The following is a 20,474-nucleotide window of genomic DNA, read 5'->3' as shown; positions in this document are numbered from 1 at the left end:
CCTTCTAGAAAGTCTTTATTATTCCGTGTTTTGGAAATGCAATGATATTCGATCCCAGTCACACTTAGAATAGATCCACTGAAATCAAGGTACATAAGTCCCTCAAGTTAATGGGTCTACTCTCTGATTATGACTTATTTGGTTAGCACCCAGTGAAGGCCTGTTCAATGGATTTCTTCATCTCTTTTTAATAGTCAGTTGTTCAATGTGCTAACATGACAGCGTTCTGGTTCATAATGAAGGCCACATAATGAATTCCTACAACTTTTCAGTTGGATGAATACTATAAAAGTGCGAATCCCTCTCGACCAAGGAATAGAAATGAATACATAAAGAATATGTAGCTGAAACAAATATTTTTCTTCAGTAGTGCATTTTTTCTAATCAGCAGATTTAGTTTCTGTAAGATAAAAACAAAACTGAATGCCTGTGATGCGTCTTCGCAGTAAGACAGTAGCAGCTGCTATTTTGGCACCAAAAGACTGATGGAATTTACTGGCGTACTTCAAACATGCTGGTGGTTGCTATGGTACCCAAGCATGTCTGACACAGTTGTTCAAAAGCAACAAAGGTTTGTGCAATTTGTCTCACAGGACAGCAAATGATTTCTACGTGGTTGTGTGCCTTTGTGGTCCTTTTCCTCGGTGGGTGTTGTGAAAAGCCGAACCCTCAGAAGGATGAACTGCAGAAATCCAGTTTTGTTCTGTAAAAAAAAAAAGAGAGAGAGCTTCTTGTTTCAACAATGAGCTCGGCTCCCTCTCGGATGTTTTCACAAATGTTTATTAGTTTCCTCACTTGTTCAGTGACATCCAGTTATTCAACCAGTGCTATTTTGCAGCTTCAGGAGATGCAGAAAGTGGCAGCCTCTCTCTTGGCAGCAGAATCACAAGATGACATTACGCCAGTCCTTTAGAGTCTGCATTGGCTTCCTGTTTCCCCTCTGGGTACACTTCCATGTGCTACTTTTGACCTACAGAGGCTTGGAAGCAGCACCCCTAAGGGACCCCTTCATTCCTTTTGACACATTGCATTATCTTAGGTTGACCCAGAGCTGCCTTCTAATAATACATTTGCCTGTGCTGAGATAGGATGTCAAGAATATGTAAAGTGGTGCCCTCGAGAGCTCTCTGATGGCTCCCCTACCCTTGGAGACCTTCCAAAGGCCAGGCATCAGCATCTTTCAGATGTGTTCAAAACCCTGCAGATTTGGACCAGTCTGCAATGGCAGGCATATGAATTAATAGAACGGACATGTCTCTATTTCTCTATTCAGATTCAGCTGGCTTTTCCTGTATATCTGGCTATGTTTCAGGCACAGGAATTCATTCAGAGCACTTTTTAAAAATGCACATTCCTCGTTTTATTCCTTGTTTTATGGTCGTGGCTTTTGCAGTGTTACCCAGCCAATGTCTTTGAGACTGGTTCGACAAAAACAATTAAATAAATGATCAAATCCTGCTAGTCTGCATGTATTTGAATCATTAGAGAAGCATAGCGCTTGGACTGTTACACACTCGATACCTCTCTCCATTTTTTGCTTACTATTTTTTTCATACCACCCCGGTTTTCAAGCAATGCAAGATTCCAGGGGTTACAGGCACAGAAATCAAGCACGTCTTTCCCTCACAGGCTTCAGCCTGCAGCCTGCTTCTAGCTTCTAGCTCACAAACACTTCCACTCTGGCTTTTGCCCTTCTAACTATCAGCTGATTGAGGGAAGGAGGCCCAACCAATTGATCTCTGGCACAAAGCCACCTCCCTTTGTTACCTTAACAACCCATACATAGGACATTACCAAGAAGCTGGCTGGCTATTCCAACAATTGGATCCTTGCTGGATCCAGGAAATAGAAGGGACTCAGGCATACAGCCTAACTGCAGCAACATCATGTTTTATTTATATTTCTGGTATTAACATGTTTCTTTGAGTAAAAGAGTACAGCTATTCCCTTTTACATATGACTTCTGGCTCCACACCCAATTTCATTCCTTTTCAGTCTTGGGAGTAGCTGAAAGAGATGCATTCCTCCTTCTCACTCGCATTTCCAAGCCATCGCTTTTGGAAGCTCCATAGCACAGCTGAGCCGAGCTGAAAGCTGAGCAGAACAGAGTTTGAAGTCGGTGCCTAGCAGCTGATCGGTGCTGATTTCAAACTCCCTGGGATCAACAAATTACTGAGTTTGTCATGAGGAGCTCCACACAGCTGCCGCTGCAGAAAGAGGAGCTTGAAGTCAGGGCTGCTGATTGGCATTAACTTAAAGTCACTTGGCTGGATTACAAAGGGGGAAAATGGGTCGCCTGGAGTCATAGTGGTGTTAGGTGATTGACAGGTGGGCAAGACCCACCCACCTCTCAAAATGACCCACCTAAGGTGGGGGAACCTAGGATTTTGCCCGCCAGCCAGATCCAGTTCATCACCCTGAAATAGATTGTTGTGTGCAAATAAATCCTAAAAAATACTTTGCATTTGTATAGCACTTCTGAGTATTCAAAACACTATCTGCAACACCTCAGTGTCACACTGATCCAAGAAGGGAGAAGTATATGAACAATCTGATGCAGAACTCAGTACTCATGGTACCCACAGAGGAATATGCTGGAAACCACCAGCTACATGCAATAAAGGTAGAAACAGACAATATTCTGAAACAGCTGAAGAAAATTTGAAACAGGAGTAGCTGCCTGTGGTATAGCGTATATACTCTGGTAAATACATTTTGCATAACACAATGTGCAAAATCTCTCTGATCAGAATCGATAGTGGGAGGAAAAAAAGTACACTACAGAAAGTGAACTGTTTCTCAAACTACTTGCATCAAATTGCAACCTTCCACTCTCATAGGGACTTTTGACCCAGCAGACATGACCCCTAACAGAAGGGGGAGATGAAGAAATGTCTACTAGTCCCCCCTTCGACCTGCAACCCATGAAAATCTGCTCCAGGTGGTTGGGCAGGGGACTCCAGAACAATTTTGTTATAGAATTGGGGGGGGGGGTAAAAAGGTAAAGGTAAAGGACCCACGACAGTTAAGTCTAGTCGCAGATGACTCTGGGGTTGCGGCACTCATCTCGCTTTACAGGCTGAGGGAGCCGGCACTTGTCCACAGAAAGTTTTTCCGGGTCATGTGGCCAGCATGACTAAGCTGCTTCTAGTGCAACGGAACACTGAAACCAGAGCAGCGCACAGAAACGCCGTTTACCTTCCCGCCAGAGTGGTACCTATTTATCTACTTGCACTGGAATGCTTTCGAACTGCTAGATTGGCAGGAGCTGGGACTGAGCAACGGGAGCTCACCCCGTCGCGAGGATTCAAACCACCAACCTTCTGATCGGCAATCCCAAGAGGCTCAGTGGTTCAGACCACAGCACCACCCGCGTCATAATTGGGGGGGGGTCCCCTAAACACTGAGAACGAATAAATACTAGGATTTTGATGAATCGGGATATGGATTAAAGTACAGAACTGTGCCAGACAGGGAATTAAGGAAATTCCTGGGGTGGATTATGTAAACCAGCCTGGCTGGTTGGGGGAAGAGCAGACCTGTTAGCATTATAAAAATGTGTTGGTGGGCTATAGAAGGATCCTTTGACCTGGGGAATACGATGTCACAAAGGTTGTCTGCTGTGTGTTTAAGGGGGCAGGAAAAGGGAGTTTCAAAGTATGGATTCCTGGGAAGAAGAAGGAGGAAGTAAGGCAGAAAAGGTCTCCCACACTGCTGTAGACCATGCTGTAAGATCTGGACTCCCTCCGTGCAAACTGAAGGTGTAAATAGGCACATAAGCCCTATTTCATAAAGCGCGGCAGTCTTCGCCATGTCTTCTGTTCTCCAAAGTGAACAGCCACTGCTTGGCAGAGAGAGGGGCAGGCACTAGGCTTTTGTTACAATATGGAAGTTGGTGTGGGTAACCACAGCAAGAATCAGAATTGGATTCAATCCACTGCCACCCTCCAGCCTTAGGGCAAGGTTATATATGCAATGGAACCAACTAGTAAAGCTTTTCATGGACTACCACTTCAAGCTGCAGGTGGAGCGTTTGAATGCTGTTGCATTTAAAATGTTTCCTTCATATAGAAATCTAGCAGTTCAGGAAGAAAGGACCATAGAGCAAAGTATTCTTCCCAGCATGCTATTTTTCTATGGTCTGAGGATGTCTTCCCACCCCCAGGGATGAACATTCAAATTCCACCAGCAGCATAAAGTGGTATACAGTGGTACCTCCGGTTGCGGACGGGATCTGTTCCAGAGATCCAGTGGGATCCTGAGGTTTCCGCAACTGGAGGGACCGCTTCTGTGCAGGTGCATGTGGCAAAAACCCAGAAATATACTTCTAGGTTTGCCGCTTACAATATCCCGAAGTTTATGTAAGCGGAGGGATACGTAAGCGGAGGTACAGCTGTAGTCCAGAACAGTTTTATCATTTGATTCTGAGGATGGGCTTCATCATCCTTTGGGAACACAGCCAGCTTTTTTTCATTCATCTCATTGAAGTGAGTCCTTAATTTGTGCTTGGGAGTCAAGCTATTTAAACATACAAACAAGCCAAGCACTTGTGGAGATTGCAAGCGGCAGGGGGTTTGGAGAGGAATCTTTCTGCAGTGAAAACTGCTTGTCATAGAATCACTCTGAACAACTGGACACGAGGCACAGAGGGAATGTTTTGCTCTAATGCTTTTGCAAAGTGATTGCCATCCAAGAAGGCAGGGAGAACGCCACTTTCTCCATTGACATGAATGAGAAAGCCCTGGGTCACTGTATCCTGTCAAGACCCTAAGTGAGAGAGATTGCTTCTGTATAGGTAAATGTGGGTTATTAGACAGGAGCCTTCTGGAATCTGTGCTTTTTGCACTTCAGATGTGCATGGGGATGTCTCGCCAGTAGCTTCTAGCAGCAACTACTAGCACAATCCAATGACATTATTATATTTGCAGACAGCTCAATGTTTCCCTGTAGGCAGCGTGCAGCTGCAGCTGCACTTCACAGAGTGGGCCATTCCTGCACATTATCAGATAGTAAGGCCTGTGTGAGTGTCTGGAGGCGGTTGGAGGATGGATGGCGGCTAACGGATTGAGGTTGAATCCTGACAAGACAGAAGTACTGTTTTGGTGGGACAGGGGGCGGGTGGTGTGGGGGACTCCCTAGTCTTGCCTTCATATCAGCTGCTGGCTGCAGGTCTTGAGATCCTTGAGCGAGGAGGCTTCTGTATGGTCCCTTCTCTGAGGCACCACTGCCCATGTGTTCAACCTCTCCCTCTGGGCCCAGGCCACAGAACTCTCCAGAAGGAAGCGGAGGAGGGGTCTCCATTTCTACTCCCTCTTATCATTCCTGGATGCTCAGAGTGAACAGGCAGCAAGAGGAGGAGCTCCGAGATCAGGAGACCTCAGAGATGGGCAATGGGCCCCCTGCAGATGTGTGGCTTTCAACAGGTGCCCTGCAGTGGCTACTCCTGACCCAGTTCATACCAGGTAGTGTGGAACACTCTGCTCCAGCTGTCCCTTGCATACATTACGTAAGAATGGGAAGACTTCAACAAATATTTGAGTTTTAAATGTATACTTTTACAAGGGCAGCAAGATCAAAGAGAGATCATACTTCACTGTCTAGAACAGGGGTCTGCAACCCGCGGCTCCGGAGCCGCATGTGGCTCTTTTACACCTTTGCCGCGGCTCCGGGGCGGATACTAGCGAGGGGAGGAGGCACATTGTGCGCCCCGACACTCCCCACTGTGGTGGGCGCTGTACTGGCTGTGACGTCGCATGGGGGCGGTGCATACATTAGTCACGCACCGTCCCGACGTCACCTTCCCACCTGCTGTCAGATCGGAGGGCAGCGGCGCGCATGCTTTAAATGTCGCAATGGTTTTGCGGCTCCCAGTTGTTTTTTCCTTTGGAAACGGGTCCAAGTGGCTCTTTTTGTCTTAAAGCTTGCAGACCCCTGGTCTAGAAGAACAGTATCTCCATTTTTCTCTGACTAGAGAAGCAGTATGTGTGATAGTTCCAACCGGAGATTGCTTGTGGATTACCTGGGGAAAGTTAAAACCCACGCTATGTGCTTTCAGATTTTGATAACCCAATGAGTACAAGCCAGAAGTTTCATTTAGGCCTGTTGACTGTATAAATAATAACCAAAGAAAGTTAGAATTATATATATATATATATATATATATATATATATATATATGCAGGTTTTGGTGTCCTCGGGTGTCTTCCCGTGTAAAAGTTGGGGTGTCTAGGCGACGTTTCGACGAGGTCTCACTCGTCATCTTCAGGCTGGTGCTTTCGGCTTCTTGTTACTGGAACAGATATATATCAGCATTTCTGAAGCTGTTTGAAGAGTAAAATGCCATATTATGTCAGTACACAGCATGCAGCAGCAACTCCCATCAATTAGAAAGCTGTTTTCTTTTTCACCAGTGATAGGAAATGTTTTATTTAAAATCACATGGGGAGCTAAAATCAAAAACATAAATCACCTGCTATAGGGAAGTACTGTCATTTTCAGCCTGCAAAAATTATGGAATAAGAATGGGCACCCCTCAGGCCTCTGGGCCAAATGCAGCCCCCCCCCCCGACTTTCTGTCTGGGCCTCAGGCCTATAGGCCACCCCCCCTTCTCCCAGGGCTGCAGCCTTCACCAGCCCTGCTTTGCACCTGAGATTTTTTTTTTGCCTGGTTGGAATATATCTTTCTATGTTTTTTTGCTTGCCTCAATGGGAGGATAGAGAGAGGCATGTGTAGAAAAGTAGCCTACTGTAAGAAAGTAAAACAAATATTTGTTGCTCTGCCTACTTTTGCTCCCGCTCCCACCCACCCACTTCTGGCATGTGGCCCCTAGAAGGTCGCTCAGAAGGGAATGTGGCCCTCAGGCTGGAAAAGGTCACACCCTAGATGTAGGATATCAGGCAAAGCTAACGCTGGGTGATTCTGAGCTTTGGAATCAGAGCCAAGATTTAGGAAAGATAAAGAAACAATTGAGGGGGAAAGCAGCTGAAACACAGATAGGATAAAAGTCAGAAAAAAATCAGGGCTGGGTCATGAGCGGTGGTCTGAGGTGGGTCAGGACCAGAAACTTTAGCTGGCCTGCCCATGAGGCGAGATGATCTGGTCACCTCAGCTGATGTGGCCTTCTCTGCCACCGTTCACCGCCTCCTCCTCTTGCACCCAGCTGCCTCATTTGCAATTATTGTTCTCAATGGCCACTTATAGAGCAGCAGATAACTGGGTTAAATTAATGGAGGAATTACGGTATATCTGATAAGAACTAAGAAAAATGTTCTCATAGGTTCAACATACAGAGGTTTTTAAAAAAGGAAACAACTGGTCTAGAATTTGTATAACTGGGTTTAGAAGAAGAAGAAGAAGAAGAAACTCTATAACAGATTGTCAGTTATTTCTCTTAAGTTTCACACAAAAGAACAGTCCAAATAATATTTATTGGAATTTCATACAAAAGAACAGTCCAAATAATATTTATCAGAATTTTTTTTTCCTAACTCTAACAGTGAATCTTAAACACTGCTTAATCTTAAACACTGCTTACTCAGAAGCAAGTCCCACTTTGTTCAATATGTCTCTTTAGGATTTCAGCCTGAAAAATCTTAGTAACATCACTGGGAAATAATTGAAATAGTTTAAAAATATTTATACTGTCAAGTCTTTTCCTAGCTGGAGTCAAAGTTAGCCATTATTCCAAATGCATTTGCTCTGTCTGATTAAAATAGACACAGAAGCCACAGAACCAATCTCCTTCATTTCCGTGCCTTTGTAGCAGGCCGAGAAATATTTCATAGCGCTGAAATAGCTTCAAATTAAGAATGAATTCTCTAGTCGGTGCAGAATACCCAAATCCGAAATGAGTACAATAGAATGAATATTAACCTCAGTCTTTCAAAGGAATAACAAGCCTATTCAGATCCAAGCTAACTATTTAAGCCTTTTATTGAAAGATATTGAAAGAAACAAAAACGGGATGTTTCATGCCCCACAGGAGTAGGGTATAATTACAAGGAAGTGTCAATTATTTCCCAGTAGTGCTACATATCATGACAAGAAAGTGAGCGTTATTAAAGGCTATCCCTGCCTTCCAGTGCTTTTCGTTATCTGGTTCTCGGACTCCTCCCGGTAGCCATGAGACAAGGAGGAAATGCCCTTTTCGCACATCTAAAAGTCACTCATCCTTGCTTGGTCTTGTTCATTCAGCTGCCCTTGAGCAGCAAAAGAAGTGGGGGAAAGTAGAGAGCCAATCAATCAGAATCTGTCGCACTTGATAGAATGTCTAATCTCTGACACCTTAAGCTCAGGGGGAATAAAACTGCATTGTCTGTCTGGTGTTATTAATCCATTCTTGAGAGTACTGTGGACTTCTAAGAAAAATATAAACAACCTGAATAGGTGAAAAGAAAGGTGCACATTCTATGATTCAGTTTTGAAAAATATTCATAAAAACACTGCCGCCCTTAAAATGCACAACAGCCCTATTCATCTGTGCAGCCTGATCACATGGGGCTTAAATGTGCCTAAAGAACTGGACGCATCCTTGCCCTGTCCCCTACACGCCAGATATGCCACCTACCACAGATGTTTGAAGGGATCTTGTAATCATGTTCAGCTGACACTGCAGGGTTGCCAACCACGAGGAAGCATCTAACTGCAATTAACTGAACATGATCAGAAGCCCTCTTCAGATTTTAGGGCTTGCTGTGGATGGTGAGGGGATGTGGGACTTACCCATCATGCAGGGGAAATTAGGGGTATGCATTCCTAGCCCTCCATCCACATTTATCCCTTGTATGATCAATTGAATTGACGCCTGCTTCTTGGGAGAAAAGCAATGACAAACCTAGACAGCATCTTAAAAAACAGAGACATCACCTTACCAACAAAGGTCTGTATAGTAAAAGCTGTGGTTTTCCCAGTAGTGATGTATGGAAGTGAGAGCTGGACCATAAAGAAGGCTGATTGCCAAAGAATGGATTCTTTTGAATTATGGTGCTGGAGGAGACTCTTGAGAGTCCCATGGACTGCAAGAAGATCAAATGTATCCATTTTTAAGGAAATCAGCCCCGAGTGCTCACTGGAAGGACAGATCCTGAAGCTGAGGCTCCAAGACTTTGGCCACCTCATGAGAAGAGAAGACTCCCTGGAAAAGACCCTGATGTTGGGAAAGATTGAGGGCACAAGGAGAAGGGGACGACAGAGGATGAGATGGTTGGACAGTGTTCTCGAAGCTACCAGCATGAGTTTGACCAAACTGTGGGAGGCAATGGAAGACAGGAGTGCCTGGCGTGCTCTGGTCCATGGAGTCACAGTCGGACACGGCTAAACGACTAAACAACAACAATGTCAGACTGAGGACACTTCAGAGGCACCAGCTTCTCCAGAGGATTGAGGGAGCCTGATGCAACATCACACAATGCCACATGATACTGCAAGGAGCCCGGAGGCGGAGCCGAATGCCCTCTGAAAAGTGAAGGGTCCCAACACCCTCAAAAAATGCATGGGGGGGGGGACTGCCTCAGCCCCTAGCCTATGGGATGCTTACAGACTATAGCTTTTTTGTGTTGATATTTACTCTCATCCTGGCAAATCCAGGTTTCTCAATTTAAGCTGCTTGGGAAGTCTTAAGCAACAAACCCACTTCCCCAAAAGATGGGACTTCTTGCTATAAGGAGAGTGACTGAGAAACGCACTGGGAAATGTGAGATGACGCTCACTTTGACACAAGGCCATCTCACCAACCTGCTAATAAATCGGAATGAATGTTTATTAAATGTCATCTAATCAGGTTGAATGCTTAACAAAGAGCACTAAGAAAAGACTAGTGAAAGCCACTTGAACCATGATGTCTTTCACAACATATCTTCTCTTAAGGTATGCATTTCGAAACAAATTTTATCTTGAGTTGTACAGTTTTAAAAATGCATTCTGATACAGCTTTGTGCCAAAAACTGCACTGCAGCCTTTAGAAACTAAAATCATATATGTTTAAAAAGTGTGGTGATGGTTCATTCTCAGCAAAAGTTGCTTTTGTCACAAATAAATTTTTGCTGGATCAGAGGCCTATAATTCTTCAGAGCTGTCTGTTTAAAATAGCAATATTGACCTTCCTCGCAGTTCTTTATCAGTCAGAAAGCACCGTAAATTTCAGTTTGGGCTTTTCATCACCCCAGGCAGTGCTTATTTGGCAGGTTTAGGTCACTATGGACTGTGAGAATTTCACTGAGAATGCTGCAGCCATGTAAAAGGACAAATATGCAATAAAGAGCAGGAATCAGAATTGAGAAAGAATGTTTTTGCAGGGCCAGGTAATCATGTAACTCTATTCTTAAAGTTTCCCTGGACTTTCCAAAATCTGGAATGAAAGAGTAAAACTGTGCAACAGTCACAGTGCCAAACGTTTTAGCATTCCCATTAATTAACTGTTTCTTAGGTCCAGATTTCACATGATACAGGCATTCCACAATGGGTTCTCCTGGCTAAAAACGAAATAAAGGCAGTTATGTTGCATGAATTCAATCAGAACAATGGTACTGGGGTGAGCCATTGTGTAACCCTCCTCCCCACACTCCCCTCCTGAATCACTCATCCTTACTCAGAGAATGCCACTTAAATAAATGGGCAGTTTCTGGTGATGGCTGCTGTCTGCCAGCAGGTAGCTTATTTATTTATTTATAATATATTTAAACCATCCTTTATTCCAAGGGGGTGTGCAGAGGTGTGGATAAAATTAGCAGAGCAATGCAGTCTTAAACCAACATATAAACAAAGCAAAATACAGCTAGTCAAAACAATTAAAAAGCTAGAAACAATATAACACACAATTCCACCTCCCCCAAAAAACAATTCTACACTCTAAATTGAGTGGGCAAAGAAATGCCTCAGAAATGCATGTACTATAGACATGAGAGATGGGGCTCTCCAGGAAAGGCATTCTAAATTTGGGGTGCCACCACAGAAAAGAAGGGGGCTCAGAATAAACACCGTCTCTCCTCCTCCCCCTCCCCAAATCTGTTGCCATCTTATAATTGTTGACTTAATATCCACACCCTTCCCTGTTCATATACTGTGGCATTTTGAAGACACATCCAAGCAATTCAGATGTCATGTCTTGCCATTATTCACCTAAAAACCAGCTCAGCATCAAACACTTAATTAGTTTTCAACCGGGACAAAAATTATTCTAGCAATTTCCCTTTTCTTCAGAAATGAGCACTAAGAATAAAACAGTTGCCTCGCTTTGCCCTTGCTTAACATACTGTGACATTTCAATTACAGAGACTTTTTTCACCACATTCTTGCTCCCTTCATTCTGTAATCAGTTCTTATGCTACAGCATTCAGGCGCCCTGTAAAGCAGAGTAGATTATTGGAGCAGAAGTGTCTGCGGCAAGTATAACTATTCCAATAAATAGCTTCCCGCTGTGGGTGTGATAACTGTCCTCCAGAGTCTCACGAAAGGGAAATGACAGCTGGTAAGCAGTTCATTAATCCTGAACATTGAACATTTCAGATGTTCCGCTGAGGCATGGGCAGCGCAGAAGCCTCAGACAGAATTCCGTTTTCATGTCAGCTTCCGTGCCTCAAGTAGCAAATTTCCACAGAAAATCCATTATGGATTTGCATGGCAGTTCATTCAATATTAAGAATTGCTGAACGCAGCCACAGGCGCTGGGGTGTTTATACACCTGTTCACAGGTGAACTGGGCCATAGTCCTTATGATCTTAAGGCTGCATAAGCAGTTCTAGCCCACGTGCTGTTTGACCACGAGCACAATGAAGATGGGCTTTTTGTGTTAAAGAGTTAAAATGCTACAAGAATGCGGGTGATTTGGTACTCAAGCAGGCACATTCTGTTCACAAGACGTTAAAAAAGTTTAAAATATACAGAAAACACAGAAGAAGAAGAATTGAACTATCCTTATTACATAATATGGGTTAGTGCAAATGCGATTCATAAATTGGGTCTTGCTGAAAGTGTTGTGGATTTTGAATCTCTAGAAGAAATTTGAAATTAGGATTCAGAAGGGACAAAATTAGGGCAGACAGAAGTAAGCTTGATTCGGACGTAACAATAAGCTTGCGTTGTCTCAAGAGGCAAGTGTTTTAGCCTCACGTGCACCCACTTTTATTGGCCAAATACCAGGTAGCAGATGGCTATTCGGGCACAACACATATTTCCCATCCCTGCATTCTCCAATGTAGCCAATCAGTGAAAGATCTGATAGGTGCATGTGCACACTTGAGAGCCAGTGTGGTGTAGTGGTTAAGAGCGGTAGACTCGTAATCTGGGGAACCGGGTTCGCGTCTCCGCTCCTCCGCATGCAACTGCTGGGTGACCTTGGGCTAGTCACACTTTTCTGAAGTCTCTCAGCCTCAATCACCTCACAGAGTGTTTGTTGTGGGGGAGGAAGGGAAAGGAGAATGTTAGCCACTTTGAGACTCCTTCGGGTAGTGATAAAGCGGGATATCAAATCCAAACTCCTCTTCTTCTTCTACAAGGTGTGATGCAATCTGGAGCGCTGCTCTCCTTTCCTTCTGCACCATCCCACAAATCCTAGATCCGCACACACCCCTCCTCAAAGTTTGCTCCAGCCTCCCTTCCAGGATACCACTACACCACCTGAACCGTATCCTAACACTTGTGTAAAAATATGACTGGGGTACAAACTGCAGAGAAAAGACTTGGAGGTTGGGGGAGATCAATATCTAGAATTAGGTAGCTGATGTCAATCATACTCAATATTTACTTGAGTCATGTCATTTTAAAATGAAACATTCTGTATAAAATATTTCCCTATACAGACAGCAATACAGCATTAGTGGGAGTTTAGTCAGTTCAGAGCTTAAAAATATTTCAAAATCCTGTGACTATATATAGATGACTTTAAAACTCCCATGAAGTTAAAATATCTGTTCTAGTACTTGTGATTTGTAATGGAAACTGGAAAGATAGTGCCCTCTGGTGAAATACCGACTTGGAATCCTTCATTTTAAAAAACAAGTTTTTAGTTGATCTGCGTATTTTAAGAATAAGTTTGATTTAGTGTGGACCAGTGAAAGCCTCCTTATTAACCTTCCTCTGTCTCATACATGGTCCCTCCAGTTTCAGAGGGAGGAGGTGTCATGTGCACTGTATTCTGCAACATATCATTGAAACAATAACAGTGGATTAGTGGATTTATACTGGACTGTCCACAGAACATTCCATTTTATTAGTTCCTCTGCAATGCTTCCCCAGTGTTCTTGCATTATGCTATCTGAAAGAGAACACCTGCACTCTAGTGCAACAAAAGCAGGACAAAAAATGAAGTGGAACATTCGTGATTTAGAAAGACGGAGGTTGCAGGACAAGCACTAACTGGAAATAAACAGTATGTCCATCTCAAAACTTCTGCAGGCCCAAACAGTATTGGAAGCAGGATTTCGTATAACTGCCCCAATACTATCATGAGCACAAATAATGATGAACACACAGGTTGGTTTTTTTAAAAAAGGATATCTGGTAAAACATATTTAAAAGGCCCAATTTCCTACCAAAACCCAACATAAAAATACAATAACTTCAAAATTGCTTAATCAAACACGGATCCGTTTCACCCATGCAATTGTAAAAATGCAAGAACTGTGCAAGTAAAACCCTGTGGTTTCAGGCTCGTTAGGTACCTGCCCTCAAGTGGCATGCAAAAATTAATTAACAGGAAGAGCAAGTAAGTAAGGATGGGAAAGGTAGAATATGACGTAGCACAACTGCCAAACCCTGAGCTCTGCTATACTTGTGTCAACCATACCAGACGTGAGAAATGCAGGGGGTTGTTGGCTGTCTTGACTGGGAAAGAAGCTTCAGGGTTGGCATATTTTCCTCTCTCTCAGCCCCAGAGGGATGTGAGGAAATTTGTATTTTTATCTATTTAAAAGATTTCAAGCAAAAAAGCACACCTAGTATTCAGGGGATACGGCTAAGGAACCCAAACCACACATGACCTGCCCCCAACATATCTCTTCTCCCCTCCTCTGAGTGTGGAGAAGGGATAACTTCCATTGATGCAACCAGGAGGTCTCTGTGGGCAGACCACCTGTTCTGCCTACAAATCTCCTTCTCAGCCTATGGCAGGTGAGGGGAACCTTTGAATTTCCTGTTGTTCGTTGACTACACCTCCCATCATCTCTTGCCATTGGCCAGGCTTGCTGGGGCTGATGGGAGTTGTAGTTCAGTCATAGAGGGGACGGTCCCATTGACCTATAGATCCTATGGTCCATGAGATGCCCTCTGGATTATTCCATGGGATCAATAACTGGTTCCAAATTTTAAATTCTTAGTAAAATTTGCGACTTTCAAAGTTGCCCCCTCTCAGAACTGGAGGTTGTCATCATTAGAGAAAAGAACAATTAAATTAGCCAAAGTAAAAAATTATATCTAATAATACTTATTTTCTTGTGCTATGTGGAGCATGATTTTATTATTTCAGTGGGCGAACAATTCCTTTCATGCAATGCTGAAACCAAAGCCTCTTCATACGTTTACAAGCTTCTATGAGCTTTGCTTTTTGCCTCCAGCCATCTTTGTAGAAAGTGTGTTTTATGTAAGATGTAAAACAGGTTGTAAATTTTTAATAATGTAGCTACATAGTTCAATCCATATCCAAGAAATATGATGTTCAATTTATGGTTGGCTGTCTTTTTTAAATTTTGTAGACAAGAATGCACACAAAATATTAAACTACAGAGGACACCAAAAACCTGCCTTGGCAGAGCACCATTAACTTTTGTGTTTATTACAAAGAAATTAGCACAGGCAACAGTCAAAATGTTTATTGTTGAAAAAATCAACTAGCACTTGGAAAGCTATTTTGAGAGAGAGAGAGAGAGAGAGATTAAAATAATTGCTAAACAGTACTCAATTTTTTTAAAATTGGAAGACATAGTCAGCCACTGCTGGAACTAGACTTGGAGGATTTGTGTATCACCTCCAGACTGTCAGTATTTTGAATATACTGGAAATTTAGACTTGCAGAGTTAACGTAAATTAAAGTGCAGTGTCAACCAGGTGAAACAAATTCACTTAAAAACAACAACAACAACTTCCTGGAGTTAGGAAAGTGACAAGGAAATGCACAGAAAAGTGTGGAATGAACAAATTATCATGGGATGACAAGCAACCACTACATAAGCAAATTAGGATGAGTGCAGGACGAATATTCATTGTTGTATAATTTCTCCCCAACAAATCAAAATTAAAGATCAATAAAGACTTCTTGAATATTATTATATATATATTCATACATACAAGAAAAGCAGAAGATAAGTACTGTAATCATTTCCAGGGACAAGGACAGGGACTGGAACTGCATTTTATTTCTTGATATAGGTCACACAGTCAACTTGTTATGTACTGAAGTTCTCACCCTGGGCCAGCAGGGGATACTGTAGATAGTTATGCAAATAAGGGATCGAAAGTGACGTTCAGTGATTGGATAGTTTTAGAAAGTTGTTACGATTATGTTGCACTGGAGCTCTATATAAGCAGGCTGACTGAACCCTTCAGTTCAGTTCTGTTCTGGCCTCTGAATAAACAAGAGCTGTTTGAAGAATCGCTGTGTCGTCTGATATGTTCACCCACAACTTAACACAACTCTTGCTATTGGTTGGCCTTTATATATTCTAAACAAATAAATTTGTTGAGCAGCTTCAAGACTGTGCACATGTTAATGTTTGCCACGTGAAGGCCACTTTATCTTTTTTTTTTCTAGAGATGTCTTCTGTGTGGTGACATTTTTACTACTCACAATAAATGTTGGAATCCTGGAAGCCAAGACCCAAGTTTGGGACAGGTACTCTTTGCTGAGAGAACCCCAGCAGAGATTTAACATTACAAAACTTGCAGCAAAGAAACACATGGAAATATCGGCTGGAAAACCCTTAAAATGTGCCCTTCCAGTGAGTCCCAAAATGTCCCCTTTTAAAAGTTTTTTCCAAAGCTTTCCCACACGGCTAGCACAGATAGACCACACATTTGCTAAGTCGTAAAGTGGTTTACTTACAAAACTCTTCCAAAGTCAAATTCATGTGGTTTTCCATACAGCAATCAGAAAAAAACACACAGGTAGTTAAAATGTTGCTTTTACAAAAGGTAAAAGTTTATATTGTTATAGAAAAACACTAGTTTTAAACTCCATTCTGGTCAGAAACAAGAGCCATGCACTGGAGCAACCAGCTCAGAGATCCTTACATACTGAATTCCACATGTAGAGAGGAATAACAAAGGTTTAGGGACCCATTTCCTCTCAAGGTGAGGGGACATCACATAGGTTAGGCCTGGAAGGACAGCTTACTCTATGGTTTTAACTCTTTCATACACCAATTAGACTCAAGCCTGCTGGTTATATGAGGCGGTTACCCTAGAATAAGCTGTGATGTCCAGCCCTCTGCTATATGCAGCGATCTACAGGGGTTTCTACCTGACAGCTTGAATTTCAACACTTGACAGCCTGGGTTCCTCTATGCCAATCTTTGCCTGTGCATAGGCAGCATCAAGGAATCTATTGGCAAAGCTACTGCTGATTTCTAGGCAAATAAAAACATTTTTTTTAAGACTCTCCTGGCTTACAGCTCAGACATAAAGCAGAAGAGCAGGGCGCATTTATGGTAGAGAAATTTTCAAATGTTGATCATTAAAATGCATTGTTATAAAGGCCAGGGAGGAGGGACAAGTCTGTCAAAAAAAGTTCTGTTCTTTCATTGATGTGAGCGATTAAACATGCAGAATTGACCTTAAATAATTCATAATCATAATACTGAGCAGACTTGGCTCCAGGCAGCCTTCAACCTTTTCTGCAGGGTGTGGGGAGGAAAGATTTTGCTACTTCATGGTGAACTTTGTGCTTGGCAAATCATAACGGTGTAACAATGAATATTCATGGCAGCCTGGGTGCCCCCCCCCCATTAAGAACACCACATTTGCCATCTAAAATTAAATTGTCCTTTTATGAGTTCACATCCCACTTAAAGAGATTTGCGATACACATACAGATATATTCTGCACATATCCGCCACAACAACTCTAATTAAACTACTTAGCATAACAATGCAATCACCGTTTTAAGGCCTGCTTAGACTCTCGGGTAAACAACTGCTGTAGAGATCAGGCAACAATCAGAGTATTTTACGTGACTGCTTCATAAGTCAGGTGAGATAGGAGGGCCTCTCTTCTGCAGATTACACTCTATGAACTCAGGGTACCTGGATTGCCTGTGGCTGGCAATTCCCACCCCACCCCATTTTTTCAAGCAGTCTTCATTAAAAAAAACACAGACTCTCCCTTTGGCTGTGTCCATCCCTGCTAGGATGTCACCGAAAAGGTGCCATTTGCAGAAGGCTTTCGAAACAAAGGTTGCCAGGGTGATGGAGGGGGGGAGGATGCTAGAAGCAGAAGGGGAGTTGTTTTCTTCAAAGGCTGCTGGGAAGGAGGAGGAGGATGTAGGGAGAACTCCATCCAGCGCTGGTTGGAGGAGGCTGCACTGAGAGACCAGGGGTCATGACCAGCTGCTACTTTGGACCTGAGCTTGCTGAAGCCATGAGGGGAACAACGAGAGAACCTCTTGGGGTGTAATGTTCTGCACGCACTCCACTGAAGGCTTCCAGGTGTAAATACAGTGGTACCTCAGGTTAAGTAATTAATTCGTTCCAGAGGTCCGTTCTTAACCTGAAACTGTTCTTAACCTGAAGCACCACTTTAGCTAATGGGGCCTTTAGCTAATGATGCCGCGCCGCCGGAGCACGATTTCTGTTCTCATCCTGAAGCAAAGTTCTTAACCTGAGGTACTAATTCTGGGTTAGCAGAGTCTGTGACCTGAAGCGTGTGTAACCTGAAGCGTATATAACCCGAGGTACCACTGTATGTGTGAATAAGCCATATTTCTATGACACTGCAGACCGCTGGGCCTTGATTTTCTTACAGAAACAACCCTGGGACCCCCAGAATGCTACCGCTCAGCAGAGGTTTGGGGTGGAGTATAACAACATATTTAGAATTACTCAGGAAGTGCACATCTCACATGGTGCAAAATTCAGAGCTGAGTGATGAGGAGGAAGAGGAGGAAGAGGAAGATTTTACCCTCCACCACCTTCTTAACTGAATATAACCCACTGAATAAAAATCATCCAAAGACCAGGATTTGAGTTGCCCAGGAAGGGGTGAGACTATAGCTAAAGAAGGTTGTCTGCAGCTAAAGACTGGGGGCTACATTTTGTTGCGATTATTTGGCAGGTGATGTGGTTGAAGACCTGTAACTCCTACACATGTTAGAGCTCCAGATTTGGGGGAGCAGAGGGTGGCCTTCCATTTATTATTTGCCACATTCTCATATATATAAGGCCTTTAAGTTGGAGAACCTGTGCCCCCATGTTGTTAGATCCCAGCTTCCATCAGCCACAGATGGACAGAGTGCATGGCCAATGGTCAGGGATGATGGCATTGTAGTCCAGCAACCTCTGGCAGGCCAGACGTGGCCCATCCCTGGTGGTATACACCCATACACCCACACCTCATTATTCCTTTGTGCCAATATATTCAGTGGTGGGGGCTGTCTTCACACCAGTTACTCAATGAAAGGGGCTGGGTCCTATTAGCAAAGTATGGAAAAGGTCACAAAGCAAAAAAATAAGATAAGATTCATTATTCTCTAAAACGGGCTGTTTTCAAAGAAATGCCAAAGTAATGTTAATATTTGCTTTCACTTAAGAGCAATGTACATTCTAGTCATCTAAAAAATGAGATTCCTGATGAATGGGAGAATCACACAGATCTTCAAAGAAATTATTGATCTCAGAAGAGTGATATGGACATAACATTTTAAATCGAATGCTCCTGTCTATTTGCTTTCCTTTAAACAGGCTGCTGAGTGACACATCAACTTTCCACTTCACGGGAAGTTAATGGCACTTATTATATCTTTCACCCAGAGAAACCTATTATATTACAATAAGACTGGAGTTAAAAGGAAAGGTTACTGCAATTACTACAGTCAAATGCAAAGGTGTTATTAATAAATTAAGACATTCATTATTATAAGAGGCCTACTGGGTCGAATAGTCCAGAGAGCATTGTAACCTGATGGCTTAATTAAAAACCTTACTTGCCTCTATAAACAGCCTTGGCTACACAAACGGATGGTTAGTGGGCTGGTAACAAATTGGTGACATTAATTTTTGGAGGTACATTTGTCTCAGGGTTCACACATTCATTTTTTTTATTTGGAGATTTAATCTCTGTGTAAACTCTGACACATTTGTTTAGGCCCTCACAGTGTGGAGAAAAAGAGGTTCATTCTTGCTGTCATTGAATCTGTGACTGGAAAGTGTAATTGCAATGGAAGTTTATACACTGGGTCACTTTTTATTTACTTTTGCACATTTTTAGTCCAGTGTAATTAATTCCCATTTGCACCTGCTTTGCTAAGCCTGCACTTCTTGGTCAGAATCTCTGTTCCAACACAGTTTTTGCTGCAAATATCCCCAAGCTGCTTTGCTGGTTCTTCTTTCAATCAGAGTCTGGGTTGGCATCAGGTGTCAGCATAAAGAAGCACCTATCAAGGCCCACATCTGAGAGGAGCAGGGGGTACAGCTGGCCCTCAAAACCTTCTGCTGTCCCTGCCAATTAAGCTGCTTTCTCCATGTGTTCGGTTTAATTTGTATTACACAAAGCTCTCATTTTCTTTTTAGGGGGAATAAACTCAATGTCGAGAGAGCAATACAGGTTGCCATAACCCAGCTGAATATTTGACAAATGAATCATCATACTCAGGGTCCAGAATAGACCATTCAATTCACAGATAAGAGCCTGTTTTTGAGAGAGAACAGGCAGGGAAGAAGTAAAACACATATAGGTAGATGACTCTTCAGCTTGTTCCCTCAAAGATGCGTGACCCAGCTGAGCTCAAGTGCGTGGGTTAAAATTGATAGGCTCTAGAATCTAGGCAAGGAAAAAGCATATGCCAGAAAAAGCACATTTTTCCTAAGCTGATGTCAGGAGCAGGAGATGGGGGAAGGTCAGCAATAAAAGACCATGGTTTGGTTTCTTTGAATAAAGAGTGAACTTCTTGAGCTCTTCATTTAAAGAAGCCAAAACAGTGCAGGCCTAGTGATCACAGCAACTCTTCCCATGAGGTGTTGCCTCAATGGGGCAGTTGCGAGGACTGAATGTCCCCATCTTCCCACTGCTCTCTAAGGCTTCTCCCCTGGTTCCTTTCCCAGTAATCTGAGACTCTTTTGTCTTGTCTCTCTTTGCTCTACCCTCTTCATTCATCTCTGTGTTCTGGGAGACCAGGGAGGAGGGGACCTGGTCACAGCAAGCGGGGAAGACGCACTGGCTTCTTCAGCAGCCTGCTTCATCTCTGCCTCTTGACACACACACCTTTTCCTTCTGCTGCTGAGCTTGGACTCCCATCTACCACAGCCTCTTCCTGCTCACTAAACCCTGTTACTTC

The sequence above is a fragment of the Podarcis muralis genome, chromosome 1 (assembly GCF_964188315.1).
Source record: "Podarcis muralis chromosome 1, rPodMur119.hap1.1, whole genome shotgun sequence".
In the NCBI taxonomy this organism is placed as follows: domain Eukaryota; kingdom Metazoa; phylum Chordata; class Lepidosauria; order Squamata; family Lacertidae; genus Podarcis; species Podarcis muralis.
The sequence above is the reverse complement of the archived record's forward strand: the minus strand, read 5'-3'. Positions refer to the sequence as shown.